We start from the raw sequence: 21,812 nt of genomic DNA, 5'->3' as shown, positions 1-21,812 counted from the left end.
GTCCTCACAGCTTTACTTCTGCCAGTACATCGTCTCCTACTTTTCAAACTTTACAGAAGCTCTCCTGCGAACCTAGAAGAACTAGCACTCCTGAAAGAAAGCGTATTGCGGAGACATGGCTTAGCCACAGCCTAGGGGATGTTTCCAGAATGAGATTTTCACTCTGCAGCTGAGTGTGCGCTGATATGAAACTTCCTGGCAGATTAAAACTGTGTGCCGGACCGAGACTCAAACTAGGGACCTTTTCCTTTCGCGGGCACGTGCTCTGCTAACTGGGCTACCCAAGCACGACTTACGCCCCATCCTCACAGCTTTACTTCTGCCAGTACCTTTCCAAACTTTACAGAAGCTCTTCTGCGAACCTAGCAGAACTAGCACTCCTGAAAGAAAGGAGTCGAGTCTCGGTCCGGCACACAGTTTTAATCTGCCAGGAAGTTTCATATCAGCGCACACTCCACGGCAGAGTGAAAACCTCATTCTGGGCATTTACTGCCTGTTTGTGAGTAATCGATATATGTTCGTCCGTGTGCTCTTACACGATCTGTATATCTTTTGTCGAAGTCGAATGAGTCTGACCTGCGCTGGCAGACACGGAGCATGAGGTCGAACAGCGGCTCTGCTGACCTAGGAATATTCAGTTCCCTTAAGACGAATCTGTCTGTCTGCTCAGTTACTGGAAAACAGAGGCAATCACCCATTGGACGCCACAATCTACGTAGCATTCTCTGCACTGTCTGCAGTATCTCTTTTCTCTAGTATACTTAAAAATCAGTTAAATTATAAAGTATCATAATTAGGTGTAGCTGACTTCTTGTTGCGGTTTTTCTGCAGTGGTATTTGATGGACTGTGGTTTGGTGTCGGCTGCTGATTGGGAGACATTTTAAGATCTCTTTGGTATGCCACACGGCTACACTTCATTTTGTCACACCCTCCTTCAAATCTTTTTGCCTTCACACGTTTTTCACTGATGTTGGCGAGTGCTTGCTGGTGTGGACTGACTGTATGTGTTATGGTGTCTTGTTGATGTATGGGTTGGTGATTGTTTCTACTTTCACGTTAACATCGTTGCAAATGTCACATCTGTCTTCCTCAAATTTGTCATCTAATTTGTCTACTTTTATAAGTCTGGGTTCGGTAGTTCTAGGCTTTGTATTGGTTTGTGGCCTCATTGTTGCGGCGTCTATTGATGCAAGCTCTATGTATCTGTATATCCCTTGTTTCCTTTACCCAGTATGGAGAGTGCCTCCTGAGACATATTTAACTAGTTTGATGTACTGTTCACATTTACGTGTGTCGCTAGGTAGTCCATGCGATGATGATTCTGGTTTTGTGCGTCTTGTGTATGTGTGATGTGATGTATCTCAGTTGGGTGAAATTGTGAATGAGTATGTCGGTTTTGTTTGTACTTTTTCTTGTGTGTAGTAAATGTAAACTCATCTTCTAACTCATCTACCCAGTGGAAGTTTACCCAGTGGTGTATTTGTCTTTTGATTTACTTTGCTCAAGAAAAATTCGATGAAGCCACCTACTGTTTCATGTATATAATCTATCGTATTAATATACACTGAAGCGCCAAAGAAACTGGTACAGGCATGCTTATTCAAATAGAGAATAGAGAGCAGAATACGGCACTGCGGTCGACAACGCCTATATAACACCACAAGTGTGTGGCGCAGTTGTTACATCGATTACTACTGCTACAATGGCAGGTTATCCAGATTTAAGTGAGTTTGAACCTGGAGAGGTAGGAAACACGTAGCGATGAAGTGGGGAATTTTCCGCGCGACCATTTCACGAGTGTAACGTGAATATCACGAATCCGGTAAAACATCAAATCTCCAACACCGCTGCGGCTGGAAAAAGATCCTGCAAGAACGGGACCGACTGAAGAGAATCTTTCAATGTGATAGAAGTGAAACGCTTCCGCAAATAGCTGCAGATTTCAATGCTGGGCTATCAACAAGTGTCAGCGTGTGAACCATTCAACGAAACATCATCGATATGGGCTTTCTGAGCCGAAGGCCCACTCGTGTACCCTAGATGACTGCACGACACAAGGCTTCACGCCTCGCCTGGTTCAAAATGGTTCAAATGGTTCTGAGCACTATGGGACCTAACATCTGAGGCCATCAGTCCCCTAGACTTAGAACTACTTAAACCTAACTAACCTAAGGATATCACACACATCCATGCCCAAGGCAGGATTCGAACCTGCGACCGTAGCGGTCGCGCGGTTCCAGACTGACGCGCCTAGAACCGCTCAGCCACGTCGGCCGGTGCCTCACCTGAGGCCGTCAACACTGACGTTGGACTGTTGATGACTGGAAACACGTTGTCTGGTAGGACAACTCTCGTTTCATATTGTATCGAGCGGATGAGCGTGTACAGGTATGGAGACAACCTCATAAACCTATGGACCCTGCAAGTTAGCAGGGATTGTTCAAACTGGTGGAGGCTTTGTAATGGTGTGGGACGTGTGCAGTTGAAGTGATATGGGACCCCTCATACATGTACACTCCTGGAAATTGAAATAAGAACACCGTGAATTCATTGTCCCAGGAAGGGGAAACTTTATTGACACATTCCTGGGGGCAGGTACATCACATGATCACACTGACAGAACCACAGGCACATAGACACAGGCAACAGAGCATGCACAATGTCGGCACTAGTACAGTGTATATCCACCTTTCACAGCAATGCAGGCTGCTATTCTCCCATGGAGACGATCGTAGAGATGCTGGATGTAGTCCTGTGGAACGGCTTGCCATGCCATTTCCACCTGGCGCCTCAGTTGGACCAGCGTTCGTGCTGGACCTGCAGACCGCGTGAGACGACGCTTCATCCAGTCCCAAACATGCTCAATGGGGGACAGATCCGGAGATCTTGCTGGCCAGGGTAGTTGACTTACACCTTCTAGAGCACGTTGGGTGGCGCGGGATACATGCGGACGTGCATTGTCCTGTTGGAACAGCAAGTTCCCTTGCCGGTCTAGGAATGGTAGAACGATGGGTTCGATGACGGTTTGGATGTACCGTGCACTATTCAGTGTCCCCTCGACGATCACCAGTGGTGTACGGCCAGTGTAGGAGATCGCTCCCCACACCATGATGCCGGGTGTTGGCCCTGTGTGCCTCGGTCGTATGCAGTCCTGATTGTGGCGCTCACCTGCACGGCGCCAAACACGCATACGACCATCATTGGCACCAAGGCAGAAGCGACTCTCATCGCTGAAGACGACACGTCTCCATTCGTCCCTCCATTCACGCCTGTCGCGACACCACTGGAGGCGGGCTGCACGATGTTGGGGCGTGAGCGGAAGACGGCCTAACGGTGTGCGGGACCGTAGCCCAGCTTCATGGAGACGGTTGCGAATGGTCCTCGCCGATACCCCAGGAGCAACAGTGTCCCTAATTTGCTGGGAAGTGGCGGTGCGGTCCCCTACGGCACTGTGTAGGATCCTACGGTCTTGGCGTGCATCCGTGCGTCGCTGCGGTCCGGTCCCAGGTCGACGGGCACGTGCACCTTCCGCCGACCACTGGCGACAACATCGATGTACTGTGGAGACCTCACGCCCCACGTGTTGAGCAATTCGGCGGTACGTCCACCCGGCCTCCCGCATGCCCACTATACGCCCTCGCTCAAAGTCCGTCAACTGCACCTACGGTTCACGTCCACGCTGTCGCGGCATGCTACCAGTGTTAAAGACTGCGATGGAGCTCCGTATGCCACGGCAAACTGGCTGACACTGACGGCGGCGGTGCACAAATGCTGCGCAGCTAGCGCCATTCGACGGCCAACACCGCGGTTCCTGGTGAGTCCGCTGTGCCGTGCGTGTGATCATTGCTTGTACAGCCCTCTCACTGTGTCCGGAGCAAGTATGGTGGGTCTGACACACCGGTGTCAATGTGTTCTTTTTTCCATTTCCAGGAGTGTAGATAAGGCTCTTGACGGGTGACACGTGCGTAAGCATCCTGCCTGATCACCTGTACCCATTCATGTCCATTATGCTTTCCGACGGTCTTGGGCAATTTCAGCAGGAGAATACGACACCCCACACGCCCAGAATTGTTACAGAATGGCTGCAGGGACACTCTTCACAGTTTAAACGCTTCCGCTGGCCCCCAAACTTCCCAGACATGAACATTATGTGGATATCTGGGTTGCCTTGCAACATGCTGTTCAGAAGAGATCTCCACCCCCTTGTACTCCTACGGATTTATGGACAGCCCTTCAGGATTCATAGTGTCAATACCCTGTAGCATTACTTCAGACGTCGAGTCCATGCCACGTCGTGTTGCGGCACTTCTGCGTGCTCGCGGGGGTCCTACACGATATTAGACAGATGTACCAGTTTCTTTGGCTCTTCAGCGTAGCTATCCTGTAACGTCGTTGAGTATGTTAGGGGCGGTGTGAGTTCATTTTCGTCGTAATTCTCGAGCAGAAACACTCATTTGTCTTCTTCAGGAACACCTGCTGTGTTACCACGGACCATTGGGAATCATCTGCTTACAACAGTGTTAAGATCACGTGTGCTCTGGCCAGGCTATCACTGGCTACACTGGTGTCGTGAAAGAGTTGACTAGAGAGTACAATGGTGATCTACTTCCTTCAGTTTTCAGTGTTGAGAGTAGGTTCTGAATGTACCTTTTTCACCTTTAAATTAAGCCTAGCTACTGCCAGCAGTGTGACTGAAGAGAGTGCACAGACGGATTCCTGAGCGCTATCAGATCCCCGATGATCAAGACAAATGACTAACACCCCAATCCCACAGTATGCTCATGTTATATTCTGGTGGCACTGAACACAGTTTTTGAGAGTGTTGCATTTATTTCCGACAGTGTATCAAGAGGTAGTTAGTCAATTTTTAAAGAATATCTTCTCCAGCTAGATGAAGCTGTCGAACTGTTTATAAACTGTTTATGAAGTTGCGGTAGGAAGGCATCCTGTAATGTTCCAAATACAGGACACTGGTGTATGCCACAATAGAGGATGTTATTGTACGGAAGTGAGTTATACATGCGCGTGTACTTTCTGAAAACCGTGCCTTTGAAATCGACAGTAAACAGCGTACATCGCTAAGTGATAGACGAACACGTGCATGATTTAGATCTGGTGAGCTGCCTGTTCTACAGCAAATTCGCCCATGACACACAGATTCCAGAGCAGGCTTCATGGTGTTTGGGGGTGAGGGGCATCCGTTATAGCTTACAGTCATGCACACATTTGGTGATTGTGCATGGTCAAGTAACCAGCGCCTGCTGCATTGCACAGGCTGTTGTGCCTGTGCTACTGTCATTTCTTTGATGGAACGTGATGTGCCTTTTCAGTAGGACAATGCACGTGCACATATGGCTGCTAAGTACTGCCTCGCTGTGTACAGGTATAACTGCCCTGGCCAGCAAGATCACCAGATCTCTCGTCAAATGAACAAGTTTGGGCCATAAAGCGCGAACTTCCTTGTTCTTCAGGACCTACAAGAACTACTGCCATATTGTAACAAAAGGCGCAAGATTCTATCGCGAGAATACACGCCTGCATTGCCACCAGGTAGGGGGTGGGGGTAAACTGTATTGATGCGACTGTTTTGTCACACTTTACTTTACTGTGACGTGTGTTTCATTTGGTCTGAATTTGTTACTATATACTTCCACAAAGATGAACCACCTTTCACGTCACTTGTCAATAAAACTACCTTATCCTTGAGGACGTCGCATTTTTTCCGACAGTGTAGCTTCTGACGATGTCTCCCACAGTAGGGGACGAAACGTTAGGCGATAAGTGGCGCATTGTCAGAAGAGAGTGCATGTTCCCGATCTCCTGCAGAATGCTCTGCTACGACACGGTAGACAGGCGCACCACGGTGTGAGACCCAAATGGTGCAGCAACTGGAAACGTACTCAATAGTTATAGTAAGCTCAACTGTGCAATTCTCGTGAGCAAAACCTCTAAATTGCACGAAGATTCACCATGTAATTTTGGCGACGCATGGACCAGTAGCAATGTCGCGTCTATCCGTAAGAAAATGGTGCCAACAGTTTGAACAACGCCGACGGACGTGGATGATGCTGATCGGGAAGTTCATATTCCACCTTCTCGACAGTGTGAAAGAACATCTGCGAGGAAAGAGATTTTCCAACAATGAGGCCATTCACACATCGTTTCTGGAATGACTGCGCGACCAAGAACTGGATTTCTTCATCGAGAACTGAACGATTGGTAGAACGTTGCAAGCTCCCTACTTCCTCCCGTGCCCCATCGGTTTGTTTCTGACCTGCCATTCCTTAATTTCATGTGCCTTTGCAGGTGTTCATAGTCAGTCCGTACTGTGTTTATAATGATGGTAGAGATGGTGAGAGCCTTTTATAGCTAGTTAGTACTTTTTTGGCGCTTACAATACATAAGACCGTAGTGCCCAGACAGGTAAAGCCCAGCATACAGCTTTTAATTACTTATCACATTGTATCTAAGTTGTGTTATGAAAGCTTACTGTGTGTATATTCCTGACTTCCATATACGAATAAGGGTAAATTCTAATATGTAGTTTTGTATGGCACTAATACTGATAATGCCTTTGCTTCAGATGTTTTTACTCTGTAATTGACGTACTTTATAGTAAGTGTAGTATGCATAGTATGTACACTAAGTGTATCCGAAAGTGTATCCGAAAGTGTTCTTTGCATGGGTATTTGGTTATCAGTAATAGTAAAGTTGTATTGTAGTAGTAATGAGTGGTTATACCGTGGGACTGTGTGTTCACTGCTTGGACAGAACTATCTAGTGGCCGCTTGTGAACCACTAGAGTCGCAGCAAGTAAACCTGCTCGGAATAGGGCAGTGTGATGCTGACCGTTGTTAGTCGAGTTGCGGTCATGTGCCAAATAGTTTTATCTTGGAGACTTCGGTTTTACATATCTTATGGAAAAGAATTACCATGAAAGCAATTGTTTTTTATTTTTTGTGACAATGATTTTATATCAGCTAGTCTGCCTCATGTATCGTTTATCCAAAGGGTTTATAAATGTTAATCTACATTCAGGTATGTGGTACTGTACTAATAGTTATGTATACAGGGTGTTACAAAAAGGTACGGCCAAACTTTCAGGAAAAATTCCTCACACACAAATAAAGAAAAGATGTTATGTGGACATGTGTCCGGAAACGCTTAATTTCCATGTTAGAGCTCATTTTAGTTTCGTCAGTATGTACTGTACTTCCTCGATTCACCGCCATGATTTCATGCGGGATACTCTACCTGTGCTGCTAGAACATGTGCCTTTACAAGTACGACACAACATGTGGTTCATGCACGATGGAGCTCCTGCACATTTCAGTCGAAGTGTTCGTACGCTTCTCAACAACAGATTCGGTGACCGATGGATTGGTAGAGGCGGACCAATTCCATGGCCTCCACGCTCTCCTGACCTCAACCCTCTTGACTTTCATTTATGGGGGCATTTGAAAGCTCTTGTCTACGCAACCCCGGTACCAAATGTAGAGACTCGTCGTGCTCGTATTGTGGACGGCTGTGATACAATACGCCATTCTCCAGGGCTGCATCAGCGCATCAGGGATTCCATGCGACGGAGGGCGGATGCATGTATCCTCGCTAACGGAGGACATTTTGAACATTTCCTGTAACAAAGTGTTTGAAGTCACGCTGGTACGTTCTGTTGCTGTGTGTTTCCATTCCATGATTAATGTGATTTGAAGAGAAGTAATAAAATGAGCTCTAACATGGAAATTAAGCGTTTCCGGACACATGTCCACATAACATATTTTCTTTCTTTGTGTGTGAGGAATGTTTCCTGAAAGTTTGGCCGTACCTTTTTGTAACACCCTGCATAGTGTAACTCGTGTAAGCCCTCCCTCAAACCTGTCATGGTAAATGTTCACAGATCCGAAGATGGCACCTTTAGTGTGTTGAAACTGGTTATCCAGTAAACAGCATTTAAGCGATCTTGGCTTCTGAATTATTTCTACAACAGAGTGATCGCCCCACTACGCACTATTTGTTCACTGCATTATACAGGATAATTAAACAATATCACACACCGAGTTGAAAGTCGACTTCAGCTGCCACCTTTCAACATTCTGACAGTTGTTTACAGAAATTTGATGTCAATGTCCAAAAATAATTTCATCTGTCTGTAGTGCATTCAGTAAAAGTTATTTGGCATGCCAAAATAATGTGAAATTGGTTTTGAAGTTTCCTCGTCCCTTAGTAGGTCTTTCAAGCCACCTTAAAATGTGTGGTTGAGGGCACTTTGTGCACCATTGCCATTTCCTCCATTTCTTGTTCGAGTTGTCTTCTTATGACCTCGACCCTCTCAAATTTTATCTTCATGGTCTCTTCTCGAGATGTACACAAGAAACAATATAACGATTGACTCTCCTGTGAATGTACGCTATCGTCTCTCTTTCAGCGTCTGTCCCTGGAGCTACTCGAGCATCTCAATGACACTTTCGCACTTACTAAACGGATCTGTAAAGTGACGTGCTGCTCTTCTTTGAATTTTCTCCGTCTCCTCTATCATTCGTGTCTGATGCAGGTCCCAGACTGACTATCAGTATTCAAGCACGGGTGGAACTAGCACTTTTGTAAGCTACTGTCTATGTGCGTAGATTACACTTCCCGACGATTCTTCCAGTGAATGGCTCTGCCTTACCAGCGCTTAGTTTTATGTGGTCTTTACGTTTTAAATCAATCCTTAAACACACTCCTGATATTTAATGGCTGTCACTTTGTTCAGTGCTGGTTCTGCAATCGTTGAATCGTACAATAATGGGACTTACTTCTTGATTCTGAGCAATATGTTACATCTGTTTATTTTGAGGGTCAACTGCCAATCCCTGCACCAAAAGTCGATGCCCCGTATGTCTTCCTGCATTTTTAAACGATTTTCTAGCGTTGCGATTTCTCTGTACGTAACAGCATCATCCTCGAATACTCTCATAGAACTTCCTATATTATCCGTTAGGTTGTTTGTGAAACGCCCTGCTAAGCCCGCAGGACAGGACAGATAGAATAAATTGTGGAAAGGGGTCAAAAGGGGCTGTCAGCTACACTCGAACATACAACTTCGTTATTTGATCAAATATTAGAAGAGCCCAAAAAAATTTTTAAACCCACAGCTTTAATCTTTGGGACTTAATTACTGAAAGTCACTTTAATTTAAAAACATCTGAAGGCCAATAACTTAAAACGCAAGCATAATCAGAAATTTAAAAGGCAAGCCCTATCTTAAAACACTTCTTCAGTTAGTCTGAAGTAAAGAAGTTAAATTCAAATCTGCTAAAGGCCGAACACTTAAAACTCCAAAACATTATTTTTTTAAAAAAACCGAAGTCCTTACGTGAAACAGTACTTTAAACTAGGCTGAAGGCCTTAAGAGTAAAACAAGTCTAAATTAAAACACAAAACCGGCTAGAAGCTGTATAAGTACCAACAAAAAGAACAAATTTAAAAAAATAAGGCAGTCCACACAAGGGCGCCCAGATGTTCGAGGGTCGGCCTGTAATTCAAACACTGACGCTGGCTTAGGTGAGACGGGTAGTCGGGCCAACCATTAACGATTCGACAACAACCCAACCGACCGACAGTCAGCGGACCGACCGACAAGATAACTTCCACTTCACCCGACCAGGGCACAAAAGGTGGTTCAACCGAACAACGTAGAAGATATTGGCGCCCACAACTAATCATACACGGAGCTGTCAAACTACACACCGTGCTGAACACTGGCTGAAATTTACGTCAACGCCTAGGACAGGTAATCGGAACGTTAACGGCCACAAGGCAGAAGATTCCGCTGGTGCACTTCAATTCAAATAACCAAATACATTGAAACTCCACCGCAGGGTGGCTAGAATTTTCCAACTTGAAAACCACTTTGTTGCTCGCGGGAATATCCCAACAGCCGACAACGAACTCCAAACGACACAATGTGTACAGTCTTGACTTACTGGTAGGATAAATCAAAACTCAACTTCGTGTCCAGGATCGGTGAGCCTCGGACCTCGTAGCAATGGGAACAGCGCCACACTCTCTGACACCGCGTAGAGACCGCCAGCGGGCCCCGGTCAAACTACGCCCTGCCGAGAATTCCTCGCTGCTCCACGCCAACCGACCGACTGAGAGCCAGTAAGCCGAGAACATTTAAAATAACTTGTCAATCAAAATCACACAAACTACACACAGTTTCACGAAAACTTGCACAAAGAACCAGACAATGTTAACGGCAGTGACCGTACAGTAACAGGGACGAATCACGAGTCGGCACACGCAGCCAACCCATAAGCGATCGCCGGCCAAATACACGTCGTTCGGTAAGATGACTGACCGACGACAAAGCAAAGTCGTCCCCACTCCAATCATGTGTGTCGGCAACCATCGGGCGAGTCATGGCGGCCCGGACCTCACTGCTGCCGCGCCCCGACTGAACTTGTGCCGCGTGCCAACTCAAACACTGCCAGGTCCGAACTAACTGCTGACACGTTCCAACTTACTTGTCGACACACGGCGACCGGGAAGTAATCGCAGTCCAGCAAAGATAATACGGCAGGGCTTATAATGATACGCGCTGCTGCTGCCGCTCACGGGCAGGCAAAGCAGCAACTCAGTGACACACGTAACTGAAACTAACATAACGAGGTGGCAGTACGGCAAAAACAGGATGTTAAATAAGAGATGGGACGAACACGAGCTACGCACGGCTCAGTTTGTTTATACCGTTTATTTGTTAGCTTTAGACACCTAAACTGTTCTAAAAAAAATTCTAGGTATAAGTTAATATTAACAAAGGGGACATCTGTCTTTGCTTCAACTGGCCACCTCCCAACCATCCCTCCTGCGCGGGCAGACTCAACTTCGTATATTCAAATGTGAGCACTCCTCCATTTTTATTGCAAATTCGGATTCTACACCAAAAAAATACGTACCGTTTTACTCAATCCCTTGTTTCTCATTCGTGGTATATGGCGCTATTTACGATTTAAATGTAAACTTTTGTATTCTACGGGGTGATATTTGTGGTCTAAATTGACTTTAGTGTAGCAAATTTCATTGCTTAGTACAGTGAGGTTAGCTGTTCTGGTTAGAAACTACGTTTGCGTGATCCAGGAACAACGACATGGTTGTAATAGTTTTATGTTACCATCAGGATGCATGACATCGGTGAGTTTCCTTGCTCTCACCATTGGATTGCTTGATTTCGTTGAGTCCCCTTGTCCTTCTCCGTTAGGTGTTCGATTTCAATGAGTATCCATGGCAGGTGCACCTTACTACAATAGCTGTGGGTTATATTACGCCGGTAGCCGGCTGTTGGATGGAAATCAGTCACCCCGATGGCGCGGTTCGAGGGCGGCCACCGAAATCAAGCAATGCGATTGTTTGGGTGCTCACGACAATCAACCCCCTAGGGAACAGAAAACCACGTCACAAGTAGCTTATTTGCCAAAAATGCCAATGTCTAGCCATAACATTTGTACTGTGCAATCACATTTACACCACTTAAGTATCGTGTAAACATCGGCATCAACCGTCAGAACGCAAAGGTTTACATTAACATCGTAAATGAAATATACACACATCAAAAAAAGTTTTGCATCGCCTTGGTTCCGAAAGTTCCGGAACCTGTACAGAAAATTGGAATAGAGATTAACATAAACATCATTTCCACCCTTTTTATTGCTCATGAAAGCCACACATTGCATGTTGTACCACCATACAGCGAGACATTCAGAGGTGGTGGTCCAGATTGCTGTACACTTCAGTACCTCTAATATCTAATAGCACACCCTCTTGCATTGATGCATGCCTGTATTTGTCGTGGCATACTATCCACAAGTTCATCAAGGCCCTGTTGGTCCAGATTGTCGCACTCCTCAAAGACGATTCGGCGTAGATCCCTCCGACTGGTTGGTGGGTCAGTCCTCCATAAACAGCCCTTTTCAATCCATCCCAGGCATGTTCGACAGGGGTCATGTCAGGAGAACATGCCGGCCACCCTAGTCGAGCGATGTCGTTACCCTGAACGACGTCATTCACAAGTGTGCACGATGGGGGAGCGAATTGACGTAAATGAAGACGAATGCCTCGTCAATATGCTGCCGATATGGTTGCACTATCGGTCGGAGGATGCCATTCACGTTTCGTGCAGCCGTTACTTCTCCTTCCATAACCACCAGCGGCGTACGTCAGGCCCACATAATGCCACCACAAAACAGCGGGGAACCTCTACCTTGCTGCACTCGCTGGACAGTTTGTCTAAGGCCTTCAGCTTGACCACGTTGCCTCCAAACACGTCTCCGACGATTGTCTAGTTGAAGACATAAGCGACAGTCATCGGTGAAGAGAACGTGATGCCAATCCTGAGCAGTCCATTCGGCATGTTGTTGGGCCCATCTGCACCGCGCTTTATGCTGTCGTGGTTGCAAAAATGGACCTCGCCATGGACGTTGGGAATCAAGTTGCGCATCATGCAGCCTATTGCGCACAATGTGAGTCGTGGCTGCACGAAAAGCATTATTCAACATGGTGGCTTTGCTGACAGGGTTCCTCCGAGCCATAATCAGTAGGTAGCGGTCATCCACTGCAGTAGTAGCTCTTGGGCGGCCTGAGCGAGGCATATCATTGACAGTTCCTGTCTCCCTGTATTTCCTCCATGTCCAAACATCGCTTTGGTTGAACTGTAGATAACAAGAGCTGTGTTACTTCTTCCTGTTGGAATGCCTGGAACTGATCGGCTGTCGGACCCCCTCCGTCTAATAGGCGCTGCTAATGCATGGTTGTTTACACCCTTGGGTGAGGTTAGTGACATCTCTGAACAGTCAAAGGCACTGTGTCTGTGATACATTATCCACAGTCAACGTCTGTCTTCAGGAATTCTGGGAACTGGGGTGATGTAAAACTTTTTTTGATGCGTGTATAATCAAATCTGTCAGTTCTTAATTGCTAAAAGAGGCACATTTGATATTTCTGTCGTTGACAGCGCTATCTACCTATCCACTGCGAATGGGAAACGATGGTTTGCACAAACCGGACGAATCTTTTGGGGTAGAATCCGAAGTTTCAATAAAAATAGAGGATTCCCATTTGGATATACCAAGTTGATCCTGTCCAAACAGGAGGAGAGGTGAGGAGGTAGGCAGTTGTCACACAGACGGATGCCCCCCTTACTAATAATAATTCTTCACCTAGAACGTTTTTTTTCGTAAGATGCGTCGTTTTCGGGATATATTGTCTCAAGTTAAAACAAACACCTAGTATATCCCCTAACATTCTCTTCATTTACCCGAAGTTACTTTTGCGTATGAATATTTCTCTCCATTAAGAATGACATTCTATGTTCTGCTTGCTAAGAACTCTTCAGGCCAATCACAAAGCTCGTATTTTGTTCACTAGGCCACAATTCAGAACGCCTTGCGGAAGTCAAGGCAAGTCAGCGCAGTCTGGGCTTCATCTGCTGCCTGCAGAATCTCGTGACGAAATAGTGTGTGCTGGGTATTCCACGATTTTTGTTCGCAGAAGGCATTTTCATTTCTGCAGAAAATTCAAAATACGAAATCAAAAACCTTGCCTGAAATTCTACAACGAGCTGTCGTCAGCGGTATAGACGTATAAATTTGTGCGTATTTTGGTGGTGACCCGTCTTTAAAACAGGGATGACATGCGCATCATTGGGAACACTTAAGTTCTCCAAGAACCCAAGGTACGCTTACGTGATACGGTGGACCCATGTCTGGTTCACACCAACAGTCTGAGAAGGAAATAGAATTTTTTTCTGTTTTTCGATAGCTTTGTTTATTTAAGAATAACTGGGTTTGGGTAATATCGCATATCTTCGCCGCGTGGTGTAGCCGTGTGGTCTTGGGCGCCTTGCCACGGTTCGCGCTGGTGCCCCCGTCGGATGTTCGAGTCCTCCCTCGGGATTTGGTGTGTGTTGTCCTTAGCATAAGTTAGTTTAAGTTATATCAAGTAGTGTGTAAGCCTAGGGACCGATGACCTTAGCAGTTTGGTCCCATACGAACTTACACCGCCACCGCATAGCTTCAGTTCATAAGTCGTTATCGTAATGAATCAATTCACTGTCACTGTTTTAGTAAATGACAGTGAGCTGACAGTTCCATTACAAATGATTACTCTGTAACTACGACATGCGATCTGAAGATGGGTGACTTTGCCCCAGAGAGTTCATTTTGAAACAAAAAATAGCGATCAGCAGAGATAAAATAAGCCTTTATGACTCCAGTGGCAAGTATGTCCAATTTTGAGAGCTGAGAAAATTGTTTTCGCCGTTTGTTTCGTTCAGCATTTAAAAAAGTGGCAATAATATTGCATAATGCATCCTAGTAGTTATAGTAGTTAATTTTTAATTTAAATTGCATCGTTCACCTATACTAACAACTCAGTTGTAAAATGGATGTAAGTGAAGCAAACCACTGATGACAAATTCGAAGCGTAGTTCGCCGTGCCAGTAATACGCGCTGCACGGTCTTAAGGGAGGCATCCGTTAACGGACGTTGGCCATGTCGAGCCGCTGCGTGTGGGCTGAAGCCCTGAAACATGTATGACGTAGTTATTATTGACGTCCTGCGTGACGGTCGTCCCCTGTTGTTCACAGTGAGATGTCAGTGGCTACTGTTATTTCCGTACTGTTGTGACATGGATGCATAGGATCTCCGCGAAGCCGACATCATTCCTATTTAATGATTTGTTTAGTTCTTGTTTATCCCTAGTAAATGTGTGAACCGGTCACAGGTGACTATTTTGGCCTTCGATTCTCATGATGTACTTCATCATCCATTTTCTGTACAACGTAACAATGATTTCGATCTCTGTATCATTCGAATACAAAAAGCCGTAACGTTACACTCCAACATTTAGTTCAGTTTTAACAACGTGGATACATTCCGATACCTCTCAGACGCATATAGCTGCTAGAATATTATCCAATTATATTCCTTCGTAAACACACATTGACCCACTATTCAGAATCTGTAGTGAAATATCTATTCATGAAGACGATGTTGCAATAAAAACATGTTTACTTTATAATATCAAATAACTGTTCTCTTGAACGATTGGCTTGTTTTGAGACTTTTTTAAATACTTTCAGTAATGGTACAATAGAACAATATTCGGAATCTACATTTATATTATTAGTCCGCAACTTTAATCCAAGTATTAAGAAATTTATTCGCTGATTGCGAATTCGATACGATATTGCAGTGACTGTGTTATTCTGAATTACGATGCAAAGTTCATTTGGACACTGGACAAGCGACTTTCAAGTACAATCTCTCATCTATATGGGAATATACATGACGAATGTACGAGTACAGGTTGTAGACGCATGGCTGATGACATGTGGAAGTTTTGCCGTGAGTCGCACACGGATAGCCAAATAGTAAGGCGACCTCTCGCCATAAGCGGGAAATCTGGGCCGAGTCCCGATCCGACACAAATTTTCGTTGTTGTCATTCCAATCTACAGCTGATGGTTGTCCATATTCCCAATTACGAATACATTTAGTGGATTCCGAATTCTGTCACATCAGCTGTATTAGGTATAGATATACTACCTATTAGAGACACTATTTGAGCCGGACCGGGAATTTCCCGCTTATTGCGAGCAGGCGCGTTAACCATTTCGGCTATCCGACCACCGACCCTGCATCAATCCAAACCTCTATGCGCCACACTCTCTACTTCCCCTAACGCTTGCAACAGTACTTGGAATCCCGCAATAGTGGGAATGAGACTACGCGTTCAACGTTATTAGCGTCGTTTTCCCCGTCGAGGCCTCTAGTATTTATTTTACAATGCCTGTTCCTTCAGACATGCGTACTAGTTACATCTAAGTGTTTATTTTGTCACGACAGTCATTTCTTGCGATGTTTGTAGGAGTCACCAAAACGTTTTGACATTCGGAGAAGAAAGTTGGTGAACAAATTTCGTGAAAACGTATCACTGCAACGCAAATCGCTTTCATGAATGCCACCCTAATTCGCTTATCATATACGTTTCTTGCTCAGTTACTTCGTGGTAATACAAAACGAGTTGCCTTTCTTTGAATTTTTTCGATGCACTTTGTCTGTCCTATCTAGTAAGCATTCCATACGGCGCTGCAATACTCCAGAAGATCACAGAAAACGTTGTGTAAGCTTTCTCTTTAGCACATTTGCCCCATATTTTACGAATTCTGCCAGTAAAAAACAGCCTTTTGTTTGCCTTTCCCACATCATAACGGCGTTCTAGAGGAGGAAAGTGCAACAATATGAAACACAAATATCTCGCTTTATGAAATATTGTGTCCTCCGATACGCAAACGAAGACGTGTACAGAAGAAACACTATCTTAGCACTCTGAGCAAGTGGAACGAAAAACAGGCCGAAGTATTAGTGATTTGCGTTTATCATGGAATGCGTCTGCATATCTCTCTCTCTCTCCCTCTCTCTCTCTCCCTCCCCCCCCCCCTCTCTCTCTCTCTCTCTCTCTCTCTCTCTCTCTCTCTCTCTCTCTCTCTCTCTCCCCGTCTCTCTCTCTCTCTCCTTTCTTTCGTGCATATTTTTGTTCTGTGTCCCTTCCTTGCACCACACACATCAATTACCATAAGACAGAAAAAGCGTGTGCAAAATCTGTGAAATTCTGCCTCCAGAACTGCGATTGGCAAGTGTGCCAGGTAAGTAGCGTGCGGATCTGCCTCATCTCCGTTCCGGCAAGGCAGCTCGTTCCGTGTTTAACAAGACGAGCAGATCATAAATTGTACGTGTTTAGATCGCTATTACTTATTTCGATGGGACAAAACAAATTACGTGGTATTCTGAACAGTGAACTGTAGCTGATGTGTTTGAAAACGAACGCTCTGCTCATTGAACCAAGAAATGATGCAAGAATCATGAAATATGTAGTAAGTGCATTTTCCTGGCCACGTAAGAGTTTGTCCTTAACCGTAATTCAGAAGATCATTATGTCAGTAAAATGTGCTGAAAACCTAAGTTCAGATCTTCAATTATATGAGCAATTCTAAATAATGCACTATTAACATAAAGCATTTTCACTGCGAAACAAACTGTGCATTACTAACAAGAAACATGCTAGCTAATATATGCTTAACATAACCTTGTTGCAAATATTTTCCTTTTAATAGATTGCTTTGGATCTTCGTCCGGATATTCAGTAGTTCTTAAGACGACATTTCAGCTATATACTTTTCAAATCAATTGCAACCACAGTCACTCAGTATACATTCAGTGATTCCATGAAATAATTACTTGTATTATACTGCTGTCAGTCACATCTACGTTTATTTTCTGTTTAACTTAACATATCGCAAGTTTAACAGAAAACAAATAAAAATGTGAGTGGTGGCAGTATTATAGAAATAATTATTATACATTTAAATCTGAAAGTGGTGAATGAGTTTAGCTTTTCCTTATTTGTTCCTTAAACATAATGTTTCCTACATGGTCCAGTAGACGACGTAACGATGAAAGAGTCAAGCAAGAAGGTGAACAGCGCCGCAGCGGTGGAATGCTGGTGACCCGCAGTGTTTAGCAATACAACGGGTTGCCGCTGGAATAGCGGACAGGCGTCGTGTTGGTAGTAGACCAGTGGTTTCCAACCTTCCTGAGACCAATACCGCTGAGTGCAATCAGATATTAGTTACTACTCCCACCATTTCTTCGCAAAATCATGACTAGCACCAAAGTTCAGAATGAAAAGCGTTTCCTTTGTGTATCTTCTTTTAAAGTCGGCTTTTATTGGCGAACGGCCTTGCCGCGGTGGTAACACCGGTTCCCGTCAGATCACCGAAGTTAAGCGCTGTCGGGCTGGGCTAGTATTTGGATGGGTCTACCGAGCGCTGTTAGCAATCGGGGTGCACTCAGCCCCTGTGAGGCCAACTGAGGAGCTACTTGATTGAGAAGTAGCGACTCCGGCCTCGGAAACTGACATACGACCGGGGTTGACCACACGCCCCTCCATATCCGCATCCAGTGACGCCTATGGCCTGAGGATGACACGGCGACCGGTCGGTACCTTTGGGCCTTCATGGTCTGTTAGGGAGGAGTTCAGTTTAGTTTTTTAATTATTTTATTGAACCAGGAAGTAATGAGTCAGGAAGGCAACTAGTTCTGCTTTTTCTCTAACAATATTTTTTTTTCATGAAATAATGAAGCACTACACAGTGCATCGCGAAAGCTACCTACAACTCTTTCTCACAAAAGAAGCTGACTATCCATATTGAGGATGGACACTTGCTAAAAACACGCTTGTTCTGTACCACTTCTCTACCTAACGACGCCTGCTTGATCCGCACCCTGCATCAAAATTTACAGTTGTGCACTATACCCACTGTCAGTAAATCACTGGAATGTTGGATTGCTTATTTCTAAACTGACGTAAACTGGAAGACGTCAGGCTACCAACGCTTTGTATCTCATCAATGCCGGCCGGAGTGGCCGTGCGGTTCTAGGCGCTACAGTCTGGAGCCGAGCGACCGCTACGGTCGCAGGTTCGAATCCTGCCTCGGGCATGGATGTGTGTGATGTCCTTAGGTTAGTTAGGTTTAATTAGTTCTACGTTCTAGGCGATTGATGACCTCAGAAGTTAAGTCGCATAGTGCTCAGAGCCATTTGAACCATTTATCTCATCACTGCCATTAATAATAATAATAATAATACTGTGTGGGTCCTACAGCAACATATAAGGAACAGTCGAATGAAAATCGAACATCTGCAACAATGGGGCCATGGAATGGTTGCATCCAAAAGCAATCACCACACACTTTGAGATACTTATCCCGCTTGGGAACAATAAACGAACTAATTGTCTGCACAAAACAACAGTAATTATGTTATGGCTACTATGAGGGGCACTCGAATGAAAATCCAAAACTCACCAGAACGGGTGTATTCAAAAGTAACCACCTCAGGTGTTAAGACATTTACCCCACTGGGATACAGGGCAATCAATCCCTGTTTCGTAGGACACGGTCGGCCGCTGACGGATCCACAACCGCACCCACTCTTACACTTCCTCGTACGACTGACACGGACGTCCACGCGCGTCTTTCTTCAGATCGTCAAAGATATGACAATCCCACAGTGAAATATCCGAGCTGTAAAGAGGATTTTGCAGTGTTGCCCAACCATATCGCTGGAGTGAAACCTTCGTCCGATGGGAAGTGTCGGAGCAGTCGTTATCGTGCAACAGGATGGTTCCATCTGACAACACTCCTGGGCGTTTTGACTTTATGGTACATCGCAGTTTCCGCAAGGTGTCTTCAGAGCGCTGCGCATTGATTGTGGTTCCACGCTCAAAGAACTAGATCACCAGAGGGCCCCTGCAGTCGAAGAAGGAAGTGATTGTGACCTAACTTGTGTGAAGAGCTCTGCCGGAAGAGATGTGGGATGTTTCCATTGTTGGTTCTGCCGTTTGTCTTCGGACTGTCGCAATGCCGTCGGGCGGAATCATCCTGTTGCACGGTAACGTCCGGCCTCACACTGCCAATCGGAAGAAGCATAACTCTGAAATTAAGAAACATCTTGATCGCACAATTCTTTATTAAGTATTACGCGTTTCAAAATTTCACAGTCAGACTGAAGCTGTGGGATGAAGCGTACAAGAAATTAATGGCAGAAAATACACATAAGTGTGTATATAAGTATTCCAAGACACAGAAATTCCAAATAGTACACAAAAAACAAAGTTTTGGAATTTCTTTATATTGGAATAGTTACGTGTATTTTCTGTCATTAATTTCTTGTACGCTTCATTCCACAGCTTCAGTCTGACGATGAAATTTTGAAATGCATAACCCTTAATAAAGAATTGTGCGATCAAGGCTTTTCTATATTTTAAAGTTGTGCCAAATCTGAATGGTCGCCTACCTCTGCTATGGAAGTATTTCTACACCAAGTAATGGAAATCGGAAAAAGACTACACGTCACCCATTTGGTTGGAAAACACTGCAACATCATCCGTACAGCTCGCATCTTTCACGGTGGCTTTCATGTCTTTGGCGTTCTACGAAACAGATCGTCTCGTCTCCCGGTGGAATACATGGCTTAACGCATTTGGTGATTACTTTTGAATGCAACCGTTTCATGGCTCCGTGGTTGCGGTGTTTAATTTTCATTTCACTATCCCTCATAGTAGCCATTACATAATTACTGTTGTCTCGTACTGTCAGTTAATCTGTTTATTGTTCCTAAGTGAATAAGGATGGGATTTCAGGTCTATTGCGGGAACAACCCAGTACTCGGAGAAAGCATTTTGATAAAATATTCAGGCATGGTACAAAGTACAAACCATGTATACGTTGGTGAAATATGTAATAAAGTCTTGTTCATTCATTTGTTTCACTAGATGTGAAAATAAGTAATTATTGGTAGCTTCTGTAATCATTTTTACAGTCTTACGAGATGTTGATAATAGTACTTATCTCTTAAAAATAATTTAGTTTTACGCACGAAAGACAATCGAACCCTTTCAGTCGCACCCCTCTGGAAATTTCGTTTTTCTGCTCAGTGGGTAATTACCCCCAGGTTGGAAACCTGTGTAATAGACGAAGAACTCAATTCTCTCTCAAAATCAAATCAAGACACTAGCGAACCATTAAAATAGTAAATTCTCGTCTCAAACAATTTAATTACTCGTTCATCGTATTGACCACTACTTCATCATCCGTCGAAAGACACAATGAAAGATCTGGGCCATAATCCATTAGTTATCAAAAATCTGGTATCGTAGATTTATGAGGCTGAATGAAGGTAAACACTCCATTACTCATGTGACTGATTTCCAGTATGTAGGGACGCATATTTTCATGTTCGAAATCGCCACAGACCAAACGTGTCTATCAGACTAATTGTATTATTGATTATTTTGAATCACGACCATTAATCTCTCAGGCGCTAGTCCCTGATGCGCCTTTTAGTTGACCAAAAGTTATGAGGCGGTAACATAAGGTCTAGATGTGCAGAATATCTGTCTTTCGTCCCGAAACCTCGTCCTCCCGCCTCATGGTCATGTACCTTCCCACTGACAATAAACTGCGCTAACACTTGTACTACAAAGATACCTTAAAAGGCTCTCTGGAACGAAGTATACCATGCCATGTACTGGAGTAAGCTGGGGCCAGCATGCAGCAAAGAGATTGCGAGAAGATCGACAGAGGCCAATGACAGACTAGCAGGAACGCGCCGCTCATGCCCTCTCGGCAGTGCTTAGATAGCAGCCACGGATCGAAGAGCCAGTCTGTCGTAGTCAGTCGTACCCAGTGAGTTCCAGTCTGTTATCCAGCGAGTAACAGAGTCTAAGTCGCAATCACAGCCTCTAGCTCAGAATCAGGCAGCACATAGCGACAGAATAGTGTACATACCGGACTTGTACTTGATCAGCAGTGAGGCTAACGTGGACTATTACAGAGGACTTGTACCACAACGACTATCTTGAGATAAGTGACTTTCTATTCTTATGAATAAAGAACCCAGTTAATATATGTGTGCAGTTTGTGTTACAGACAGAGGACATCGACCACCAAGTAACATCCTGTCCTTGCTCTACAGATACAACGAGACGACATAAAAGATGGCAATGAGAATAATTCAAAAAAGAAGAATTTGCTTGCTCCTCTTGTGTTTTCAGATTGCAGGGGTGATCCTTTTCAAGTGTTGGCTAATTTCTTGTTCTGTTCTCGCATGTATTCCAGGAGGGGTGCCGCAGAACTAATCAAATTTCTCTTTTCAAAGGCTTTGCTTGCTTTTTTGCTATAACGTATTTGTGTAAGCCATGGCCACCCCTGC

This window comes from Schistocerca piceifrons, chromosome 2 (assembly GCF_021461385.2).
Source record: "Schistocerca piceifrons isolate TAMUIC-IGC-003096 chromosome 2, iqSchPice1.1, whole genome shotgun sequence".
NCBI classification, from domain to species: domain Eukaryota; kingdom Metazoa; phylum Arthropoda; class Insecta; order Orthoptera; family Acrididae; genus Schistocerca; species Schistocerca piceifrons.
Note: the sequence above shows the minus strand (reverse complement) of the source record.